Raw genomic sequence first — 22,287 nt, 5'->3', positions numbered from 1 at the left:
CCTTTCTTCTTTTGATTCCGTTTAATGAAAAAAGACAAGAGATTAGAAGCCTCAGAGGGCTGGATTTTCTTTTTTCTCTTATTTATGGCCCCAATTCATTCCGAATGAACTGACCAATCTGAAGCCAGAGGGAGTCTCCCCTGCAATCTGGTGACTGATCTTGCCTCATACTGGGGAAAGCCTTAGGTTGCTCTAAGCACAGGGCTGGAACTCACCCACGTTAGTATTTGCACAATTACTTTATAGCAATGTTCTATGTCGCCTTCAAGCTTGAAGATGAATGAGATGAATCATTGTGCTTGTTTTCTGTTTAGGAGGCAAATCCAAATGTCTGGAGACTAGGCGGGAAAAGTTATTTTTGTTGTTGTTATTTGTTAGGTGGCAAAGAAATGAGCACTGCAGCATCGCTTTCCAGCACCTAAAATAATGTCCTCACCTATTTATGTTAAATACTATGGGCAATAAATATATATTTTGAAGGGAGAGGGAGAGGGCTCAACACGTGTGTTCTTTTGTCCTTCAGCAAATCTTAAGGAGCTTTCTTACAAAGGAGAATAAATGTTTGGTAGTGCTTTGTGCAGACTTAAACATATGGTTGGAGTCCATGTGTGCGTGCACATTTCCATGTCATCTTTACAGATAAATGTACGGGGCTGGCTGGAGACAGGTGCAAACAGTGTGGTAGCATCTGGCCTCCTGCTCTGGCTCCAATCATATAGGTAGCTTTACTTTAGCAAAGCAAATTAGTAAAGGATCACAGGTCTGACGCTCGAAGAAACCAGACAAAACCTAGAGGAAACTAGAAAAAAAAAAAAAAAAAAAAGAGAGGAAAAAGTCGCACTGAAATGTTGGCCAGTGTAAGGCGTGCGCGGGGTTCCCAGATTCCTCTCTTGCTCTGTCACTGTTCTCTCTGTCTATCCATCCAAGGGAAGACCCGCACTTTCCCGTTCTCTGCGATGTATTTTGTTTTCCTGATTCCTCAGGCAGTTTCTGTGTACGTCAAAAGGCAAATAGCACGTGTCCTCAGGGCAGTCTTAGCACTGATGGGCATTTCTTTCGATTTCTGTCCAAATGTTAGTGCTAATGATTCCTCTGACTTTCCAGTGAAGAGTGAAGTACTCACTGCCTATCAACAAAGTGTCAAGTGCAACTTGAGATGCTGTGGTCTGGACGCCCTGCATCTTTGGGTTTTGCAGAGCAAGAATCATGCCTACTGTACAGAAGGATAGATGAGGGGACACAATTTTGATGTAGGGAAAAGCTGTTCTAAACTGTTTCCCTTTTTAAATGAAGGTTTTAGATAAAATGAGGAATGTAGGGGAGAAGTTTTAGAATTAGGTTTCCAGAAGGGTCATAGGACTTAGCACGTTACATCTAACGTGTAGAAATTCCATGGGGATCCGCTCAAACCTCTGGGACAGGAAGCCAGACTGATCACAGTGACTGATAACACCATAGTTGTGGCCATAAAAGATGAAGAAGTAGAATCAAAGGACATTTATTCTTCCCTACTGTGATTTTTTAGGATGAAGACTTGGACAATTTTGTTGGTTTGAAGGAACTAAGGAGAAAGGAAAGGATGAAAGAGATGCTGGAGCGTACAGAGCTGCAAATGTAATTTTCTATGACAAAGAGAAACAGCATGGCTTTCATCACTGATGACAAGACCCGGCTGAGCACTTCTGTCATGAAGGACAGTTCAGACAGTCGGTTCAGACGGAGATCAAGGCGAGAGGAAAATGGAGTAGCACCCAGAACCAGCGCTCCGCCGAGGACTCAACCTCGCCTGGAACTGACCGTCGACCTTGACGGAAGCTCTCTGAGCAACAGCTGTTAACGATGGTTGAGTGGATGCTGTGTAAGGGCCTTTCGGCTCTAAAATAACCCAAGTTTATGAATTCAGAAGTCAGTGAACTGACTTTGATGGCTCCTGCCTACTAGAGGAAATTCACCGAGAAAAAGGAAGAAAATATCTCACACTCAAAACAACCTTTCACTTAAAAAACCTTGTGTAAGAGACCCACAACATCTAAGTCATTTCCAAAGAACTCTAAATGTTAAGAAGGTAAACAAAGTAATTATTAAACTAATCACTTCATTATGATTAACACAATTTATTTTAAATAGAAAAAAAAAAAACCCACATGAGTTGGATACATCCAAGTTTGAATTCCGACTCCACTATAACCTTGGACAAGCTATTTAAGCTCCCTGCCCCCAATTCGCACATCTAAAAAGCAACACCAATAACATTTGCTTTGCAGGAATTGTTCAAAGATTAAGTAAAACGGCACCTCTAAAGCGGCTAGCCGAGTGGCAAGGGCACTGATTCTTAATCAGTGACAAGCATTTTAATATTATATGTGTAATTTTTAAAAGTTAATTAAAATTGTACATTTCTACACCATGTAAGTAACTTGGGGCATTTTTGAAATTATATTCTATATTTCATCACATCTAAGTTATTGAGTTATTGTTGATTATAATATTCATTCTTTCATCACCGGGAAAGAGAAAAATAAGTGTTAACTAAATCAGACACAGTACTAAGATGGCATCATTCGTAAGATGAGTCCAAATTTCAGAAGTGTTAACATTTGAGAAACGGGCATCTTAGAATAGTGGCTTAGAGCAATTCCAGAGGTTTTCTGTATTACCTGGTTTCCTAGGGAGCGGAGGCTTTGTCTTTATTATGTCTTTATCGTCCTCCAATCAATGCCTGCTGAATATTTTTAGGGGGTCAATAAATAGTTTTTAATGATACTAGTTGTTGCAATTACATTTTCAGCTTGATGGAAGGAAAACAGTCTTGTAATACGCCAAGCTATTCGTTGTGTTTCAAAGTTATCCTTACCTCCTTACCTATATCTCCCAATGCTAGAAATAAAAACCCGAAATTAAGACCTAATAATATGACAGTAATAACAGGATAATTCAGATAAGATGTTTGGTTAGTTGGAGTTACACTTCTTGAGTTTCATTTCTGTTGCCTTCTCACTTTGTGACCTGGACCAAAAGTCACTGGCCATGATGGGACTCAAGTGAGATGCAGATAAAACTGTCAGGGAAGGTGAATGTAAAAATAAAACTCTAAATTTGAAACATAATTAGAAGTAAGCTACTCGTTCTTCTACTTGTAGGCAAGTACAAAAATGAGCACTTGAACCTGGATACAAAACACAAAGTTACCTCTAATTTGGGTTCAAATGTGAATTCTTCAGCCATGGTGAAGCTCTGCGTACGGATTACTATGTCACTGAAGCGTCATATATAAATACAATTATCCTATGTACTTTAATGAGTTCAGAAGGATAAAGTCTCAGATGATCTTCTCAATATAACATGATGCATGATATTTTTAAAACTCTTGAAAAGGAGAAAAAATTGCCTGAGGAAGTAAGACAGAGTGAGTTTTCATATGGCCATGCTATTTGCATGACCATCAGGTGGAAACTTTTCAGGTTTAATGCTTTATAATTCTCCCAGCTGAAGCTTGAAAACTTCAAAGCACTGCAGAGCATTTCAAATTTCTCTTCTGCCCATGAGAAAACCCTCTGCATTGAAAGTTGCTTTCAACTGGAATCCTACGTTTGGTATTACACAACAGTGACATATTTCTATGGAGATTAAAATTACACGCCAAGAATGTAAAGTTTCCCAAGCAAAACCATTTCTACTATTAAAAATGCTCTCTCTATACACTATGAAGAGCTACGACCTACTCTTGTCCATAAATAACGCTTACTACAATAAATTTAAAAACCGTTTATAAATTCCGTATTTGCCTAAGAAATATTCACCTTCTAACCACCTGCAATTCACGAGGAGCTGCTTAAGCATACTTATGTTTCCTTTAACTAGTAAACAATAAATCTACTACTGACTGCAAAGACAGGAGATCAGCGGGTATTATGAAGAAAATGACATGAAAATCAATATGTAATTCCTGGGAAAAGGGCGTGCTCTTCTTTTAATTTGTAATCTACCAGTGGTAAGTCATGAATATAAAACTTGCCTCTGTAAAAATAATCTGATTGCTGTAAAACTAGGAATCATCCTTGGTTATCTAATATTTCAAGAAACAGCGTATTAGCCCCTCTCAGAACCTGTGTGAAGCTGGCCCTCTTTGGCAACTAAAAGAGCTCTTTGAACCACAGAACAGATGTAATGAAAATTGGTTCCATTAAATGCAGCTGGCAAATTACAAACTGAGAAATCAATGCACCGTGACTCTGGGGGCTGAACTGAATCAAGGTGTGGTTGCCAGATGCTCATGTTTTCTCACCACCTCCCACAATAAAAACATTTCTCTTTGTGGATTTGTTTACTATACTACGAATGATGGATACAGGCAATGCAAATTATGAGATCATAACGACGACTAATCAGCTAAAGCAAGAACTGTATTGTATTCATGTAATAACATTTTTAAAGGACTAAAATCCGAATCACGTAATTCTTACATACTCTTCTGGGCTTGGGAAACGCACTGGACTTCCAGAAGTACTCACTATCCTATGATAAACTGTCCCTGAATTCCAAAGGGAAGGGCAAGTTGATGTAATACTATCCGTAAACAGCAGGCACCTTGATTGATTTCAATTCAATGTATTCCAACTTGGTGTTGCTGAAGCCTCTACTAGCAGAACCTGACCAAAGTCCATTTAGCACCTGTTTTTGAGGTTCTCTTCCAGGTTCTGAGTAGTCCTCTCGAGTCATTAGCTAAACATTGTTGCAAAGAGCTACACTCGCAAGGATGCCCCTGTGAAGACTAAAGGGGAGGGATCTGGAAGCACATTTCCAAGTAATTCAGGCAAAACCCCTGGGATATATATGGCTCCCCTCCCGCCTCCAAATAAAGAAGAAAGAAATATTGCCAGAGGCTCGGGTCTGTTAGATTTCTATGGAGCGGTAGGTACATAAGCAAAACATTCTGAAATGAAGATGGTTTGACTTTAGTGTAACTGAAAATACTTAGGTTGTGTTTAGCCATTTAATTTATGTAGTTAGTTGATTGTTTTCAAAGAAAATTAGAGTTAGTCACTTAAAACATGTACTTTTATAATGCCTAATTCAATCCAGTGGTGGAGGGTAGAAGAAGTGACTCAAAAAGGATCAAAAGAAGACTGAATTATTGGCAAAGCTTTATGTCTTAAGTGGAGTGGTGGTATATGAGTATCACTGCACCTTATTATTTTTTGCTACATGAATATATTAAAATTTAAAAAATATTTTAATGAGCTTATAGTCCAAAGTTTTATAGAGGAAGAGTATTGGGGGGAGTTAATCATCAATTTTCTAATTTGTTCTCTCACTGCAGTTATTTTGCTTTTTCTGGAATTCATACAAAGAACAGATTTGCTGGGTTACAGGGTAAATGCTTAAGTGTTCTGTTTCTCTTTGCTAAAATACGTGGGAACACGTATTTTATTTACATATTTACATTTACGTATTTATTACATAAAACATATGGGTGTTTTATTTACATATATTAAGGAGTCTATTTCCTTTATATCTTCATAATGAAAATCCACCTTATAAATATTTAATTGACAAGGGTGGACCGGACAAGTATTCTGATTTCAGAATTGCACCAATAAATAATGACCTAATTGCAAACGATGTACTCATGTTTTCTTCTTAAAGCTAAAATATATACAAGTGATCTTTTATTGCATGAATGAGTCCCTCTCCTATTCTTTTAAAGCAGTTAATAGGCAGATAATAGATGACTACCTTCAATTCATATATACAAAGAAAAATACTACAGTAAAATTAATAAGCATATACATTTCAGGCATATGGTATACACACTACACATTCTACAGTAACGCATTGCAGTACGTAGGTTGGAGTGGCCTGTTTACTTTTCTATCCAAAAAAGTACTTTTCTAACTAGAGTATTGCATCGTACAGAATTACACTACTTCCAGATAAAGGACTTTTGGTAAAGTGCACAGATATTGCAATATGCATGTTATATACTTTATAGCTATTATAAGCATGCATCAATGACAGTCTTCTTTTGTTTGTTCGTTTTTTGCGGTACGCGGGCCTCTCACTGTCGTGGCCTCTCCCGTTGCGGAGCACAGACTCCGGACGCGCAGGCTCAGCGGCCGTGGCTCACGGGCCCAGCCGCTCCGCGGCATGTGGGATCTTCCCGGACCGGGGCACGAACCCGTGTCCCCTGCATCGGCAGGCGGACTCTCAACCACTGCGCCACCAGGGAAGCCCAATGACAATTTTCAGTTGTTTTATAGTCGCATTATTTCCACATATGGAGACATATATACTAAATGCATAAAACTACCCACATATGCCATATGCTTTACAACATGTACATTCTACCATTAGCAACTTCTTGGAATCAACGTGAAATTGTTTTCAATGTACAGATATGTTATTTCCATAATTTTACAAAAGGTCAAGCGAGTTCCTACATGAATAACAATCACTTGACTGTGTACTGAAGGCTGTGAAAGAGGCGGTAGAAGTCTATGCACACCTAAGCACTCTTTCCTCCTTACAGGTGGTCATTTGAGAAGTTTTTTAGAAGAGATTTTTGATGTGTGTGGTAATTAATTGAAATAAATGAAGAATCTGGCTCACACCCAGACTAAATCTGCTTCAACAGCGCCCGTCCTCCAGCTCTGAATGTCAGCCAATTAGTGGAGAAGTTTTCCGTGGCTACTGCCCTAACCAGTTTCCCTGTCTGACAGCTCCATTTTCAAACTCAACCAGGGAGGTAAGACTTAACTGTTATTCCGTTTTTTCATTTTGTCCAGAAGTAAACTCAGCAGATAAAATGCTGAGTTTTTTCCAATGGCTGCTCACCCGAAAAACACAACACAACCCATGACCCTCTCCTCCAAAGTGAATGAATGAACAAATGAGGGCTTTGAGGTTCACTGATTGAATGTACAGCGAACAGGTTAATTTTCTCACTGGACACAGTACAGAGAATTTTATTTTTCTACTTTCCTATAACGAATTAAGAAACGGAGACAGGGAAATGTAAAATTAAAGATCTGCAGATTCTGATGTACTTAGCAGTTTCATGTAACCCACTCCAGAATTTCCCCAAAAGTAAGGTAGAAATTCTCCTTTGGACTCTATAGAGCTGTAAATAAAACACATTTTTTTTTTTTAACAGATAGCATTTACCTTTTTCAGATTTTTATTTCTTAAAATCTGATGAAAAATTTGAATTACTGACATATTACCAGCTTTGAACAACCCAACTCACTAAATTTTTTATTTTAAACTAATGCCTATACATTGATGAATAGGGCATGTAGGATGTTACAGATAATGACCACACAACAGTTCATACTGTCGGCAAAAGGCACAGTTAAAAATATTGCTGACTTGCTACCCTTACGTTACACAGGAATAGGTCAGTTCAGGGAATTAAAATAATAGTCAACAAACAAACAGTAAATTTTTCAAGATGCAATCTACTCGTATCTCATGTCCTTATACTGAGACCAGTCCATTTGTGAATGCGTCAGCCCACGTGCAAAATGAGAGGTGAGATTTTGCCACATGGAGAAAGCAAACACGACTCAGAGCCCAATGAAGTTAATGGGAAATAAAATACATAACGTTTATTGGACTTTAAAACAGTGAATTCCAAAATAATTAAGTTAATCAAAGAATCTCACTCTTTTCTGAACTAAATTAAATGGCTCTAAAATTAATTTCATTGGTTTTTTAATTCACTGTTAACTCAATAAAATGAGCTTTTAAAATTAACTTCTTTGTTTTTGAACTCACTGCAGTAAAAGTCCATAAATGAACTTTGGGAAAAAAAAGTCATGAGTTAAAAACTCATTCCAGATTTAGTCAGTAGTCATCTGATATGTAGATAACAAAGGCACATAGGAGATCTGGGAGATTTTGCTCAGTATATGTAGCCTAGGATTTTAAAGGGTCCATTTACCTACATTATATCTATTATATGGAAATGAGAAAACTCCTCTCTTCTCAGAAAGAGGGGCAAAGTATGACAAAGAGAAATCATTGATTTTAAATAATTATCTAAGAGATAAGGCATATAGAAAACTAAATTGAACTTTCTAACTCTGCTGATCTAAGATGTAAGGTGATAACATAATCTGAATATTCCTGAGATTCTGCTCTTTAAGTCATCTAATTTATAAAAGTTTTCCTGTATCTCTAAAATGGCAAGTAAGTATTTTATAATCTCCAATTCATCCTGATGTGTATATTAAAACAAAGGCAGAAGGAAAGGCATTTTGCGTGTATTTCACTGGCATATTTGGATAATAAAATCATGGAGAACAATTTCCCTCTTAAGTACTTAAATTTTAATATTGGAGCTCTCAATGCATACCTGGGGCCTATAATTATAATAAGATATCTTTCATATTTGTATTTTACTTTCCCTTCTTATTGCTACCAATTTACCCTAGACTATGATTAGCCCACGCTTGGATAATTATAACAACATCTGGGCTTCCCTGGTGGCGCAGTGGTTGAGAGTCCGCCTGCCGATGCAGGGGACGTGGGTTCGTGCCCCGGTCAGGGAAGAACCCACATGCCACGGAGCGGCTGGGCCCGTGAGCCACGGCCGCTGAGCTTGCGCATCCGGAGCCTGTGCTCCGCAACGGGAGAGGACACGGCAGTTAGAGGCCCGCGTACCACAAAAAAAAAAAAAATTATAACAACATCCTAGTTTATCTTCCCAACTCATCTTCCTTACTCTTTGGAAGTTTAGAAGATGCTGGTCCCTCTACCTGGAACATTTCCCCAGCAACAACCCTACTCTTAGCACGTACCGTTCCTGACTCATTCCAACTTTCCAGTTTCAAGACAAAGGTCACTTTCCTCAAAGTCCTCTCTGACCTAATCTCCAAGGCCAGGTAGGTCCCACCCACAATATAGTGCCTATCACATCTCACTCTTACTACTGCTAGGCTCTGGTCCCTCATGATGGTGGAGAATGGGTGTCTTCTTGTTCACACGTGAATTTTCAGTACTTCACAGAGTTCTTGGCATATAATTTGCACTCAGTAACTATTTGTTGAATGAATAAATCCTTCACCAGTCAGCCTGCCACTTATTAAATATTGCTTTCATCTTGGTACCTTTTTAAGAGACGTCTCTCCTTAATTAGGTCATCAAATCTCAACTCCTTTGTTTCACGTCATGTATAATCTGGTTTATTGCCTCAGAGTTCTCACAGGTGCTTCTAAAACCTGACACCCATTTCTCTGCCTAAGGTACTTGCCTCCCTTCTCAGCTCGAAATTCCCATTTTTCTGACATCTCCTCTAATTTTATGTCGATTAACATTGATATTTTCATTGTTCTATACATATATTTGCCATCCAGTTTAGTCCTTGATTACCGTATTAATTTTGTTCCCTAAGTACACTGTAATTCTTTGGAAGCAGTAACTCCTTGGCGGCCCTTACAAGATTATAGACTCATAAACCAGGAAACAAGATTACAGGTTCATAACACGTTGAACTAAATATATGACCTGCTTCAGACTCCTACTTACAAAAAAAAAAGAATATTCATGAAGCTATGGAAAGTGAGTAAATCACATATTAAATCGGATCCCTAGTAAGTGGTAAAGATGCCACGCACAGCTCCTCTTTTAAAGTATGTTCCTTCATGCCACTGATTGATCAGTATAGACCTGTACTGATTCTCCAATTAAAGATATCTTTGATTTAAAACCCTATGTAGGGCTTCCCTGGTGGCGCAGCGTTTGAGAGTCTGCCTGCCGATGTAGGGGACACGGTTCATGCCCCGGTCCGGGAAGATCCCACGTGCCATGGAGTGGCTGGGCCCGTGAGCCATGGCCGCTGAGCCTGCGCGTCCGGAGCCTGTGCGTCCGGAGCCTGTGCTCCACAACGGGAGAGGCCACAACAGTGAGAGGCCCACATACTGTAAACAAACAAAGAAACAAACCCTATGTATTGGGCTTCCCTGGCGCTGCAGTGGTTAAGAATACGCCTGCCAATGCAGGGGACATGGGTTCGAGCCCTGGTCCGGGGAGATCCCACATGCCGCAGAGCAACTAAGCCCATGCGCCGCAACTACTGGGCCTGCGCTCTAGAGCCCGTGAGCCGCAACTACTGAGCCCACGAGCCGCAACTACTGAGGCCCACATGCCTAGAGCCTGTGCTCCGCAACAAGAGAAGCCACTGTAATGAGAAGCCCGCGCACCACAACGGAGACCCAATGCAGCAAAAATAAATAAATAAAAATAAATAGATTTATTTAAAAAAACCCTATGTATTGTTTTTCTAGATACCTGCTCCTACTTTGTAGTCTTAGGTGAGCTACTATTTCTGATACTTAACATAAGGGGATAGAATTCAGAATGTTTTTGTAAATCTTGAACACCTTTTTTTTTTTTTTTTTTTAATTAATTTATTTATTTATGGCTGTGTTGGGTCTTTGTTTCTGTGCGAGGGCTTTCTCTAGTTGTGGCAAGCGGGGGCCACTCTTCATCGCGGTGCGCGGACCTCTCACTATCGCAGCCTCTCTTGTTGCGGAGCACAGGCTCCAGACGCGCAGGCTCAGTAATTGTGGCTCACGGGCCCAGTTGCTCCGCGGCATGTGGGATCTTCCCAGACCAGGGCTCGAACCCGCATCCCCTGCATTGGCAGGCAGATTCCCAACCACTGCGCCACCAGGGAAGCCCTTGAACACCTTTCTTGAACATCTATTTCCTATTACTTTCGTGTGAAATAAGCCTTTAAAGATGGCCTGGCCAACAAATGACTCTTTAGAGCTACATTAGAGGCTATTAATAGAAAGCATTTGGAATGATGAGACACTGAGGGCACCGCAGGGGGGCTGGGGGGCTCGAGGAAGACTTCAGCTGGAAGCTGTAGAGAGTTGTGGAGTCGTGTGTCCTGAGGGCCCCGGGGGTATCAGTTTCGGGAAAGCTGTCTCTGATACTCAGCTGGACCCCCTGACTGATAAAAAGTGCTACTGCCAGGCTTGTGGCCACGATGCAGGGCGCCCATAATCTCTGGAATCATCACTATATTAAGAATGATTCTAGAAGTTAGAGTCTCTGTTCAAGCACTTCAAGGCGATAAAAGGGATTGGCCTTGGATGTGTCCTTTTGTGTAAAGTTTAGATAAGACTACAAGAAGAGTGAAATAAGTCCTTTAACCTTCATCCCACACTGACCAGGTGTTTTCTACTAGGACTCCACATCCTGACTGTGCATTTAAAAAGCATTTTGTTATACCACCTCTTTGGATCTGACTCACAGTATATCTGGTTATACTTACGCAGTGAACAAGTTAGCCTCTATGATTGCTTTCAGTGAAGTCTGTGTATGATTTGACATTTTCCCCAAATTAATGTCAGTGTATTTTATAATTTACCAAGAAAGTTACATAATATCAACTGCACAGACATTTGAACTATTTTGTAAACATTCATTTTTTGCTTAAGCTTTCTCATAATTTCACACTTTTATATATATGTGTGTATATATATATATATGTCATACTGGTAAATTTTTCTTCACTGTATTTTTAAAAATTCTGGTCTCAAAGTTCTACGTTTTCTAAATTATTAACTTTCTTACATTTGAAATAAGTCTATGTATTCCTGGCAAACATTTCTCCCTAATTCACATCAGACTCTCTCTAGGAATCTTTCCTAATAACCTAGAGATGAGGACACATTCTCTCTTGATATAAAGCCAACACAAAGACAGTTCTCAATAGAATCCATGTACATCAACCAAAAAAAAAAAAACAAACTGGTCGACAGACAACTATCTTCCTTGCTTTTTTTGGTAGGATATCTCGAAAGAATTAATAGTCACACAATTTGTGGGTATTTCATGAGAGTGCACAACATAATAATTATTAATACTTTCTCATCCACAACCTTCAAAATTGCAAAATTTCCATTTTAGTATAAAATCACACTGAAGTAAGGTATTTGTCACTGCATAGATACGGTCAAGCACAGTGATATCTTCTTTAATACTATGCACCTATAAGACATCAGATCAGGTAATTAATATTGCCGTGAAGGTCAGTCACATCAGTGGTCATTGGAGATGTAAACTAAAAAGTCAGTCTAACATTTCTAAATTCAACATAAAGATACCATCAGAAATACAGGCCTTAACTGTGGGAAAAGGAAATGCCTGTCTTGTGTTTTTTTTTATGAGTCATTTGAAATCTTTAATGCTTCAAAACTTCATTACATTAATTACAGCAATAGGCTCTTCATTTCTTTTGTGTGGGATTGCACTGTGCTGTCACGAGAAGAATCTTTAGAGGGGTAGCTCGGGTTTCTTAGCCCCCAGACTCTAACATTAAAACACTTCATTTATTGTATTAAATTACCTGGTTTGGGCAGAATAAGATGTGCATGTAAAAGCACAGAAAAAATTTATTGTAGGTCTAATTAACTTTTATATTTTCTTGCTCGGGATTTTCTAAATCAGTGCAGTAATTTCCATGTAAATGTTTGTATCATCTCATGGTTGTACTTTTAGCATGTTTCAGTTTACAGAGAGTGAATACATTTGGTGAATTCCTGGTAGGATATTTCTCTCAAATGGAATTTTTGGCTGCATTGGGTCTTCGTTGCTGGGCGTGGGCTTTCTCCAGTTGCGGTGAGCGGGGACTGCTCTTCGTTGCGGTGTGTGGGCTTCTCACTGTGGTGGCTTCTCTTGTTGCGGAGCACGGGCTCTAGGTGTGCGGGCTTCAGTAGTTGTGGCGTGTGGGCTCAGTAGTTGTGGCTCGCGGGCTCTAGAGCGCAGGCTCAGTAGTTGTGGCGCACAAGCCTAGTTGCTCTGTGACATGTGGGATGTTCCTGGACCAGGGCTTGAACCTGTGTCCTCTGCATTGGCAGGCGGATTCTTAGCCACTGCACCACCTAGTAAGTTCCTCAAATGGAGTATTTTTTAAAAACAATTTTTTATCCAAAAGCCTCTATTATTTCAGATTTTTATTTAATAAAAGAATTATTATTTGTATTTGTCCCGTGCCATTAGTCTATCTGTGATAACTCAATATATACTTTGAAGCTTGCCCAACTAACTAAAAATCTTAAGAAAATATGAGACAGAAGCAAACAAAATAAAACACTGTGAACTATAGGGCAGGGACCTAGTCTGTTTTACTCACTCATATCCTCTGACCCTAGAATAGGTTCTGGCAAATAGCTCCTCAGGTTTGAATAAAGGTGACTGCAACTGAGACCTGGCACAGCCAAAAATACATAAATAAATAAATAAATAATTAAAGAGTGGCTACGGGGGTGACAAGCACTGGGGACAATGTGACGGAGGGATTTTGAGGGTTATCGAAAATCAATATTTAATTGATACCAATTAAACAGATAACACAATATTAAAATATTTAGATACATAATACACGAGAAAATTTAATTGGAGGATTACACTAAAGAAATACTTTTGGGACATCCCTGGTGATGCAGTGGTTAAGAATCCGCCTGCCAATGCAGGGGACACGGGATCGAACCCTGGTCCGGGAAGATCCCACGTGCCGCGGAGCAACTAAGCCCGTGCGCCACAACTACTGAGCCTGCGCTCTACAGCCCTCGAGCCACAACTACTGATCCCATGTGACACAACTACTGAAGCCCAAGCGCCTACAGCCTGTTCTCCGCAACAAGAGAAGCCACCGCAGTGAGACGCCCGCGCACCGCAACGAAGAGCAGCCCCTGCTCGCCGCAACTAGAGAAAGCCCGCGCACAGCAACGAGGACCCAACGCAGCCAAAAATAAAATAAATAAATAAATTTATGAAAAGAAAGAAATATATTTGAGTGCCCATTATTTGCCAGACATTAGACATATAGATGTGAACACAAAGGTACAGTTTCTGCCCCAGAGAACTTCAATGGTGAACAGAAATAGACAAATCTTTTATAAACACTTAGGATGGTGTTGGTGCAAATGCTGAGAAAAAAGTAAAACCGAGTAAAAGGGATAAGGAGTCTCCAACATGAATTTGTTTTCACTTGGCTACTTAAAGTGTGGTGGCCAGAGAAAACCTCAGTAATGTGTCGACATTTGGATTGAGATAAAAGTGAAGAAGCAAAAATATGAGAACATATGAGGAAAGAGACTCCTGGGTTAAGGGAATGTTCATGCAAAGGCCCCGAGGGGGGATGCTTTAGACTCTTCAAGAAACAGCAAAGAGGTCAGAGTGGCCAGAGCAGAGGGCGTAAAAGAAAGGAAGACCCACAGCAGTGTGGGTCTCAGAGGCCACGGTGGTTTGACTTTCATCATGAAGGAGATGGGAGTTATTAGTGGGCAATGAGTGATGTGGTATGAACTCTCTTTTAACAGCGTCTCTGGCTGCTGTTGAGATCAGTTGCTAGAGGGCAAGGATGGGATTAGGGACACAGGTGGAGGACTCTGTAATCATCGAGGTGGGAGCCACTCGTGGCTCAGGCCATGCTGAGGGTGGCGGGAAGTGGCTGGATTCTGGTTTTATGTTGAAGCCACGGCTGGCGGAGCTTGCTGGTTAACAGGCCACGTGGACTGAGCTGGGGGTGACAAAGATAACTCCAAAGATTTTAGCTTGAGCAACCACACACACACAAAGTAGCTTTCATTTGCTGAATCCTTCTGAAGCAGCACGGTTTTGAGGTGGAAAATCAATTTATATATTTAATTAAGATACTGAGGATACAGTCTAACATGGGTTGCCACTACTGCAACTTAAAAAGTAAAGGTTGATCCTAATAGGTGGGAATGCTTTTGAATTTCCTTTCTGTGTGACTCCTTTGAGCAGATGACTTTTGTAAGGGTCATCCAGGAGCAATTCGTTGAGTCGGGGTATGGAGGTATGGAGGCGCTCATTACCGTGTGGCACCTGATTACAATTAAATCGTAAGTAATAGTGAAGAAAAATTAACTTCAGCAATATGCATCTATGAAGTTAAATTTTCATTAGCTTTATTAATAATGTCCTCAAATTTCCAGCAGAGGAAAGAAAGTAAATATCGCTCTCTTGGACATAAAATGATCCTCCATTTGAAGTAAAGTACCTACTTCCATGTACAAGATGGTCATTTACTATTGAAGGTGCTAAAATGAACCTTAATGAAAGCCCCTAACCCATGCATTCTCCACAGGACCACAGTGCCTGCCCCCCAGGGGGCAGAAACTGGTTGGGTAAGTTGTTACGAAAAACCCTTACATTACGATGGGTTTTGTTCCTCCAAAGGGCACAGCACACAAATAGATATACGCTGGTATTAACACCTAGTCACTGTAATTGGATATAATTGGGTGGGTGGTGATTAGGAAAAGAAAAAGTTTAAAAGGCTCCTTAGGGGAATAATAATGAAAAGAAAGTCTGAGAAATACTGATGATACTAGGTTTAGGGGCAAGGTTTACAGAGAGGAGGACTTTTCTTAAGCTATAGATTCAAAGTTTGTGTTTTCATCAAAATCAAACTAAACAATAGTTGGAGAAAGAAAAAATGGCGGACACAATGAGAGGAAACAACCTGAGCTAACTACCATCGTCATCCTTGTGGCCCAAAGGGCCAAGCTTGTTTACTCGCTTAGTCTAATAGACAGAATCACTAACTATCCTCACGTGTGCACGGGGACGGGGAAATCAGTCACTTGGAACCGTCTGGTCCACAGAGAGCCTGAGTCAGGTCTGAAAGTGACAACCAGAGATGCGTATCACACGGGCCAGTTTGCTGTACTGTCAGGTTACCCTACGTTCTCACTGTCCGCATACTTGGAGCCAAACAAAGGGCTCAGGATAAATGAAAAGGTATGGAATCCATATGCCGTTCTAAGTTAACAGGCAATAAAAAACCACTGGGTAAAGAAGATAGAAATGAAATGTTGCTGTGATTCTCCCCATTAGCACGACACAGACCTGCTTTCTGGTAATATTAAGAAATAGGCCATTTATATTTGGTATCTTCCTGCATTCACTTTTCCTCTGTTGTATCTCCTGGATTCGCCTCCCGTGTCTTCCACGCACCTAACACGATACCTTATTTCTTTTTTTCTTTTCTTTTTTTTTTTTAATATGTATGATTAATCTATTTGTCTTTGTACCAACACAGTTGTAAAATATGTTTTGATATTTTTTTCTCAGCACTGCTGGTGTAATTTGAAATGCGGTCATTTTTTTTTTTAAACATCTTTTTTGGAGTATAATTGCTTTACAATGTTGTCTTAGGTTCTGCTGATGATACCTTATTTCTGACTGCTGCAAACTCAGCTCTCCTCTTCAGTCGACAAGCTCCTTGTCTACCTATTTATCAAATGAAAGCAAAGCGAGCCCAGAGGCATTCTCTCTCTGACCTCCTTCTAATCCCACTGTGGTTGTTTTAGCCAAACCAAAATGCTCCCATGACCACAGCTTGTATGCTGAGGAGTTCCAAAAATCAGTATTTCCAGTACTGGCCTCTTTTCTTGAGTTCCCAGCTAAAGGTTTGAACCTACTCCCAGGCATAACCAGTAGGTCCACAATAAAATACATCACTTCCTCTATTTTTCTCTCTTTCTCTATTCCTTACTTCAGTCAATAGCCCAACTTCTAATCCACAGTCTAGAAATTGAAGGAACATTTCATATTCCATCTACCCTTAGAGTTGGGTAAATAGTACCCCTCCAAAAAAAAGTTATGTCTACGTTCTAATTCCCAGAACCCATGAATGAGATTTCATTTGGAAAAAGTGTCTTTGCAGGTATAAATTAAGGATATCAAGATGAGATCATTCTGGATTATCAGAGTATATCCTAAACCCAATGATAAATGTCTTTATAAAAGAAGAATATGTGAAAACAGAGGTAGAAGTGAAAGTTATGTAGCCAAAAGCCAAGGAATTCCTGGAGCCACCAGAAACTGCACGAGGCAAAGAAGGATTCTCCCCTAGAGTCTTAAGAGAGAGTGTGGCCTTGCCAATACCTTGATTTCAAACTTCTGGCCTCTAGAAATGTGAGAGCATAAATTTCTGTTGTTTCAAGCCACCTAGTGTGTGATATTTTGTTATGGCAGCCCTAGGAAATGAACACACCGTTCCACTTCTTATAGCCAATCAGTAAATAAATCTGGTTTACAAGGAGATTATATTTATTCATTCCCTAGTTCAGGGTTTTATTTTCAGACAGGCTCCTGTCTAATAATAAATAAAAATAACTCACTAGCTAATTTATCAAATTACTTGATGCAAGTACCAACCATCTAGTGAACATCATTTTTCCTGACTGAATAAAAATATGTCTCTACTTTTATTTCACGTATTAAGGGGGAAAAATTGGGAGATTTCTGAGGTCTTATTACAGTAAGTGGCAACATAAAAATTAGCCTCTGCATGCAAAGCCTCATTGGTGGCTCTAAAGATATTCTGATCAAAATAGCTTAGAGGTTAAGACACGGCTTCTGAATTTGAATTGACCAGGACTGTATTCTGGGGTAATAGTTCCCATGTGACTTTGAACAAGCTATTTACCTCTCTAGACCTCAGTTTCCTCACTGACAAAACAGGAATATTAATAATATTTCTTTCCTATGGTTGTCGAGAGGATTAACTGAAGTACATAGCGCAGAGCTTGACACATATTAGGCTTTCAATGAATAGGAGCGCTTACGACCATGGCCACTAAGAGTAGTGTCCACAGCTCGACCTGATGTCAATGTCAGTGAGAGGCTCTGATGACTAAGGAAGGCTCCAAAATCCATGGAGATTACAAGTAATGTCTGCTTGTTATTGCCTGGGATGGGGGGTGAGTGTCACAACTCATGGCTCTGGGCAAAGATTCTAAATTTCAAGACACTCAGAAACTGAACATATGGGCTGTTTTTCTTAATAATTTCTTTTTAGATAATGTTGAAACTTTTATATAATCTTTCAAATAAGTCTCCAGGTTCTAATATTTACAATGACAAATAAAGTGCCTGGCGTCTCGCCTCTCTCCTGTGCTCCTCAGTTAAGATGAGGCAAATGGAGAAAAACACCAAGCTCGCCACCTGCCCTCTAAGATTACCTGCAAAACTGAAACTTAAGAATTTTGTTAAATGCAGGACACAGTTTGTGAAACACCTGCCAATACTTAGTTTTCAGTAATAATGCCTAAATGGGCACTTGAACATTTTCAATATTTATGTACTTTTAAATGTCTAAAAGCAAGAAAGAGATACAGGCAATCTTTTATATCTGTAGAGAAGCCTTGTGTGAGATAACCCTCCAGCAGAAGAGAACAGATTCTGTTTCAATGGTGTTAAAAGAGAAAAACGCATCAGAATGAAGTGTGTCTCAGTACAATTCCTTTGTAAACAGCTTGTAGGAAAAAAATGTGCTTCTAGAAACGTATCACTGATTACAATTACTAAAAGTTAAAAGGTTCTCCAAGCCTTTTAATTATATTTCTTTCCAGGAGCAGTTTGCTATAATGTTCAAATTCATAGAATGTCACAAATAATAACCTGAGATCAAGTTTTTCACAAAAGTTAATATGATTTAGATAGTTGAGTTTCGATTTATGAAAAACAAAAAACCTAACTAGGTTTATAATTTGTCCTTACGTTAGCAGGCTTCAATACTTCATCCTGGCTAATTAGCCAAGGGTCACAACTGTGACCCTTCCGAACTTGTGGGAATCTAAGGCAGTTCTGGACATGTGGCTAAAATGGGGTACCAGAGAGAGGAACCAAGCAATCAACTTCGTGGACTGGAAAGAAGAGTTAGGTGATGAAGAGATAGCTGTCTCTGAGTGTGTGACACCGTTCCTGGCCTCAGCATTGTTGGGTATTTAAAACAAACAAAAACAATAACTCCAAAAATCCCAAACCATGGATCAGACCTTCAAATTTTCACCGTAGTGAAACCTAATTTTATAAACTGCTCTTCTTTTTAATGGTATAAGTGTAAACAAGCAGGTCCATGTAATATTTAGAAGCAGAGACTCTGAACCCAAAAGTCTCCATTTGAATCTGGGCTCTACCCTAACCTCACAAGACCTTGGGCGGGTGCTCTGATTCTCTGTGCCTCAGTTTCTTTGTCTGTGTAACAAGGTTTCTAACAGTACTGCCTATGAAAACATTAAAACAAGTTAATACACGTACAGATTTTACAACAGTACCCGGAATATAGGAAATGCTGTGTGAATATTTGCTATTATTATTTTATTTCATATAATTGAGATTTTGCTTCCCAAATCATTAATTAATAAGGAAAGCAGGAATAAATTACATGCATGATAAATTGGAAGTTGGTGTAACTACAGCACAGGAAACAACCAAAAGCTCTAATTCTACCATGTAAATTGAATATTCCGGAAAGGAGTAAAGGAAGTAAAGTTTTGGAGAAAAGAGCCATGGTTCAGAAAATAAGCTATAGGCCACCTGAATAAGGACATTATTTGATCCACATAAAATATATGTAAGGAAAGTACTGTTAGTCTCATTTTAAACATACGAAAGGCAAAATGGTAAGTGATTTCTGTAATCAATGCTCAAAAACATGTAGTTTAATGTCAATGCTTCACTGCAAATCCTTCACCCACAAAATGCGGATGACAGCAATAACTACCTTAAAAGTTATTTTCACTGAGAAATGAGTTCACCTAGGAAATGATGCTTAGAACGCTGCCTGGTCGTTGATAAACACCCTGTAAATGTCACTGAACAGACAAACACCAGTTTTTGGTATCTATCTATATATGGTCTTCCCTGTCTTTGTTTGGAACAACAATTAAATCTTTCTACCCAAGCCGTTTCCTATTTGGTTGCTCTTTGTGGGTTAATAGCAAGAAAGCAAGTTGTTCAAATTTGGGGCTCATTTGCTCATGATATCATGGACTCCCAGCTCTCAGCCGTGTCCTTTGCTATGCACCAAAGGACCGAACTGTCAAAAAGAATGCATGCCATTCTTACACGACCCCAAGCGCGAGAGAGGGAGCTAGCATCTCAGCCATATATCCCTACAGAGCCGTGAAACTGATCCCTTGGGTAGCATACTTGTGTGTGTGAGAGGAGAGGAGTTTCAGCCAGGAGCGTGAGAAGGAAACCGTACCTTCGGAGTAGAGAGGCCTCTGCCTTCAGGTTAAGGAAAGAGACAGAGCTGCCTCCACTCTGTCCTCAATACAGTGCGTCCTCTTTACCTTATTTTCCCTTTTCCGTAGAACTATGTTTCACCATACAAAATACTCCCCCTCCTTCCCTTCCTTCCTCCCTCCCTCCCTCTCTCTCTCTCTGTACACACACATATATAATTATTATAAATATATTATATAATACATTGCTAGAAATGTAAGCCTCATAAAGGCATACATCGTTGTTTCTTTTGTTCACAGAAAACTCCTAATTTCCAAGAAGAGTGTCTAGCATACAGTAGTAAGTAATCAACGTGTGTGCAATGAATGAATGGGGATTATTTTTCTTCTTGTACAAGTTTGATCGGTAAACACTTAGGTTATAACCGAAGCAGCGTCGTGTCACTTTGAGAACGAATTTGCCTAAAGTAGACGATGATGTATTCTGGGGATATACAAGAGCAGTGATCTGTGCCTCAGTGGGAAACTACCGCCCTCTTGCCCAGGAAGGAGAGCATGGAGCTCTGTAGTACCGTTGGATAATTTACAGCAATTTGTCCCAAATACCTCAAGGGAGATCAAAGAGTTCCTAATGCCAAATGGCAAAACTCTCCAGACGTTCTATCTCAAGATGGACTAGGCATAATATAATAACAAGAATGAAACTGAAACCGAAAGGGAGAAGGAGAAATTACAAGGAGCGAGAGTGAAGCGAGAGGGTCCTAGCGAAGACAGCGGTGCTAGCGTCTGGCTAATGAAATCATTCGTCATGAGAAGTACTGGTCGACCCAACCCAAGAAAACAAGTACAGCCGACCCTTAAACATGGGTTTGAACTGCACAGGTCCACTTATTCGTGGACTGTTTTCTATAGTAAATACTACAGAACTACACGGTTTGCAGTTGATTGAATCCCTGGATGTGGAACCACAGATACCGAGGAAATGTGTATATGGAAGATCAACTATCAAAGTTATATGGATATCTGTGTTTTGTGCAGAGGGTCAGTGCCTCTAACCCCTGTGCTGTTCAAGGGTCAACTGTCCTAACAAGATCCTTTAGGCCATCACTAATGTGGCTAATATGGTCTTAGCTACAAATCCTCTTTTATGGCCACAGAACTTGGTGTTTCCCTTCATCTAATTTAGTCAAAATTATGAGAAAGAATCTTCATTGGTAGAGAGACCCCTCTGCTCCAGTGTCCTTTGTTCCTTTTTCTGATAGAAAGAAGAATGAACACAAAAATAATTACAATTTGAATCAAATTTAAAATACATGCAGCGCCTGATTTGGAAATAAATTCACTGGCTAAACCCAGTAAACTCAAAATAAAAAATGGAATGGGAGGTACCCATGAGAGTATCAAGTTCTGTTCCCAAATGACACACAGACCATTTCAAGTATTCCTTTCCTTTCTAAAGGCTTTGATTCTCTGCTAGATAAAGAGACCACCTCTGTGGCACCTGCTGCCAGCAAAGCCCATTGTCACCGTCCCCTCAGAACTAGCACATAGAAGATGATTTGGGAAGTGGCCGCAAGGCCAGCAGAATCCCAGGCTGCCCAGTGTCTCCTGTCATGCTCGTGATGCTCTGACCAGGCTCCCTTCTGCAGCAAAAAAGCAGAGGACACCCTGAATGAAAATAGAAGAACATACTTCTTCACTACACCAGTCCCCCTCTTTCTCTCATTGCTTCTTTGTTTTACTTGGCTTTAAGGAAGCTCACACTATCCCGTAACAAAAGGCAGTGGTGACGGCAGGAAGGTAGGGTAGGGCCACGCAGGAGAATCAATATTTGTAAATGAAACAGTGTGGTCATCTTGGTTCTCTGAGTAATAAAATCTCCCTGTCCACCTCAAGCTCCTGGGCAAATAGAAGATCACCTGGGCGTGGTTTTTATATATCTCTAAACTCTTTACTTGGCTTTGCTAATGCGGGCTCAAATTCTTCAGCGTCATCCATTTTATAAGGATTTGGTTTCCTATCTTAGATCTAGGGAATGGTATAATATGATAGTTCAAGGGAATGGAAGCTATTCTGCTTTCACAAAAGAAAAGAGAGATGCCACAATTTAGAAACCCTGGAAAGTGTAAAAAAAAAAAAAAAAAAAAGTGGGGGGAGCATGATAGAGTGAAACGCACACAGAAAAGGCACATCCTGTGATGTTAGCTCAAAGGAGTTATACCCCTACAGAATGAAGTCCATTTATATGATTCCCATTCTGTGTTCAGAC

This window comes from Phocoena phocoena, chromosome 21 (genome assembly GCF_963924675.1).
Source record: "Phocoena phocoena chromosome 21, mPhoPho1.1, whole genome shotgun sequence".
NCBI classification, from domain to species: domain Eukaryota; kingdom Metazoa; phylum Chordata; class Mammalia; order Artiodactyla; family Phocoenidae; genus Phocoena; species Phocoena phocoena.
This window is presented reverse-complemented; position numbering follows the sequence as displayed.